The 3042-nt window shown below is 41.1% G+C and overlaps 1 long non-coding RNA gene across 1 annotated transcript; it reads right to left on the reverse strand.

Moving 5' to 3' along the window:
• Window positions 1-347: 347 nt before the first annotated feature.
• Window positions 348-2492, reverse strand: LOC309689974. Its single transcript, XR_014271571.1, has 2 exons — window positions 2156-2492; window positions 348-1423 (listed from the first exon to the last, which is right to left on the reverse strand). It is a non-coding gene; the product is annotated as an uncharacterized lncRNA (long non-coding RNA).
• Between the last annotated feature and the right edge of the window lie 550 nt (window positions 2493-3042).

Genomic DNA, 3042 nt, shown 5'->3' on the forward strand with positions numbered 1-3042 from the left:
CTGTCTAAATGTTGTTCGTCACTAGAGCACCATAGGGGCTGATATTGTTTTGTATCCAGTAGGTAAGTACTGCTCTGGCACAAATCCAGAGTAGATCTTTAGGGGCACAAGGGAGTGCTGAGTCCATCTCTCTGGCCTGCAGCTCAGCAACTGCCTGTCTCGACTGCCTGGCAGCTTAGTAATGATGAATAAAATAGCACCACACCCTTTAATTCTATACACTGCACAAGGATGATAAATGGCCTGCACGTTTGGAGGCGGGAAAACCAAAGGATTAGATAGAGTTGGTTAAATGTTTCCTCAGGAAAGTTAGCCATGTTACAACAAAATGAGAATCAAAGAAGCGATTACAGTTGTAGTTTTTCATAATTTATTGTACATTTTTGTTTCTTCATTGATCTTTACGCAAACTAATAAACAGTACAACATTTCCATTTATACAAAATATAAACTATAAGGGGGAATTGTAACATCAACCCTTCCCATATGGTTTCACATACACTCATTTCCTGCACCTAACCGTTGGATGAAGGGAGCAAAGGTGTCAATCAAACCCTCATTGTAAAAGACCACAGCTCTTTAAAAATCACAAGGCAAAACTGACACATCGTGTGGCAACTTTTTTGCTACATACATCTCAATGACATTTCTAATAAAAAGACTGAAGAGCCATTTTTTTTTGTTTTGTTTTGTTTGTAAAACCAACTAAAGAGGTCATCTGGCTCATACTTTTTTCTCAAACCTCCTACTGCCAAACTTTAACAAACAAAACACATTGTGATATTGATTGCCAGGTCGATTAGAAGCCACAAAAAGAACCTCTGTACACTCAAGTGGTCCGCATTTCAATCGAGACACGTGACATGAAAACCCGCAGCCCTGAGCATCTCCAAAATGTGATGGCATGACTAAGGAAATGCAAGCCAAAAAGGGAAGCTGGATGCACCACTGTTCCTTTTGAATCCTGAAGGAAGTTGGATTGGTGATGATCTCCTGCTATAGGCTAAACCCCCCTTTTGTTAAAAGAAATGTCTTGACTTACATACTTTTTAGCATTACTTAAGGAGGACGTAGAAAGGTTGCAGAGCCCATCCATGTTAGTCTTGTGGTCTCTGAGAGAGGCTGGACTGCATGGGATAATGGGGTGGGAGGTGAGGAGGAGTGTTGAGGCAGAGAAGATGGGGGCTGTGGGCTCCGGGCTTCAACAGTAGCTTTGGAGGAGAAAGGCTGCCATGATGAAGGGGATCAAGAAAGTGAAGGTGCATGTGTGCAGTGAGACGCCCGCTCCAGTAGTGGAGGTGGAGTTGGTTGGACCGCCAAAGGTGTCTGTGGCCGTAGTAGTGGTAGCGTTGTAGGTGGAGTTCCCCCCTGCTGTCATAGCTGTGCTGTTGTTGCTGGCTGCCATTGCAGTCCAGGAGACCATCTGTTGGAGGAAGGAGAAGTAGAAAAAAAGAGGATGCAGAGTGAGAAATGTATTTTTCCAACAAATGTAAACTTCCCTCAGGCTTTTTGACGAACATTGAAATAAGGAGGTTAGATTCAAAAGGGAAAAAAACTTTATGGCAAAATCAATTCATTAAAATGTAAGTCTGTGTTTACAAAAAGTTTTCTTTTGCAACACTTTACTCTTCTTTACAACATAGCAGGATTGGTTAGTGACCAAGAAGAAAAGAGAGACCAAGGTTCTGTGCTTGAGTGTCATGTTCCCTATGGCAGACTGCATCTAAAAGAAACTTTAGATTCTTCCTCCACCTTTGCATAATGTAGACAGCAAGCAGCACCTGAATCATTAATCCACCCAAGCACACGCTCATTAAGAAGTAAAAAGTGAAAAAGGGGAAAACATACAAATAAAAAAGGACAATAGTTTAATGAGCCAAAGATACGCCACAAATTTGGAAGATGACTGACTCATGTTCATTTCCCAAGAGATCTCCATGTCTAGCCGGCTGTAATCCAGACTATCAGCCGCTTTATATAATGTCTTAAAACACGACTAAAGTTAAACAAACTACACAACTATTTTTCACCCCCATCAATGAATAAAAACACAATCCCCCAAGCCCTTAAAAAACACACTCCCACTACTCCCTGCTGACTAAAATCAATCCCACAGCTAAAATGCTGTTTAAATGTAACATAAAGATCATTTTACCTGTGTTGATAAACATATGGCGAGCAAAACCACTCCTAGCTGAACATTCGTCATTTTGCACATTTGTTTTTTCTTTGTAACCTGGCCAGATGGTTTACGATGCTCTCAGACGCTGCTTCTCTCTAATGTGGAGGCTGGATCAGACAGAGCTTTTTATACCAGCTGCAGGTCTGTGACGTTAAGGTCCCTAGCGGTGTGCTAGGGACAACGCTAGGGATAGTGTTTTAAAATTTAATATAATAACCTAAGGTAATTTGGCCAGAATAACGCAATAATGGCTCGTTTTAAGCTTATTATAAATACAGTATTTTTCGGAGAGGTGGGATTGGCGCGCATGCTCCGTCCCGATCCCGAGTTTGCCTACTTTGTGTGCCTGTGTAAAAACCTTGCTCAGCGGCTTGTTGAACATACTTCGCTTTTACCACCGCAGGGAACAAACTCTCTGAACACTTGAATAAACCTCCACACTTTTCCTGCATGTTGCCATGGTGACGGGCTGCTGATGGGGTCGGGCTGCTGATTTGGGCTTTCCCTGATTTTTGATTATTGAGATGTCTGTTGTGAGCTGAAGAATGTGGTGCTTTGTTCAGAATTTTACTGTTCCCGGAGAAAAAAGCGAAAAAAATTCAAACTGATAAATGAATAGTGTCCAACCTGTTGAGCAGTCGCTGCACGTTTGATAAAATAATTGTGGCAACAGCGACGCCTAGTGTTCAGGGTAAAAGCTTTCCCTCATAGAGGCCGTGTCAAAGCTTTCAGAAAAACTATTAAATATCTGGACTTCTCGAAATTTTGTTCTAATAGATAAAAAAAAAATCATCTATCTATTTATTGCATTTTTGTATTCATTTTGTATTAAGTTATAGACTATAAAATCAAATCCTTAA

Source organism: Aulonocara stuartgranti (genome assembly GCF_965226115.1).
Source record: "Aulonocara stuartgranti genome assembly, chromosome: 15".
NCBI lineage: Eukaryota > Metazoa > Chordata > Actinopteri > Cichliformes > Cichlidae > Aulonocara > Aulonocara stuartgranti.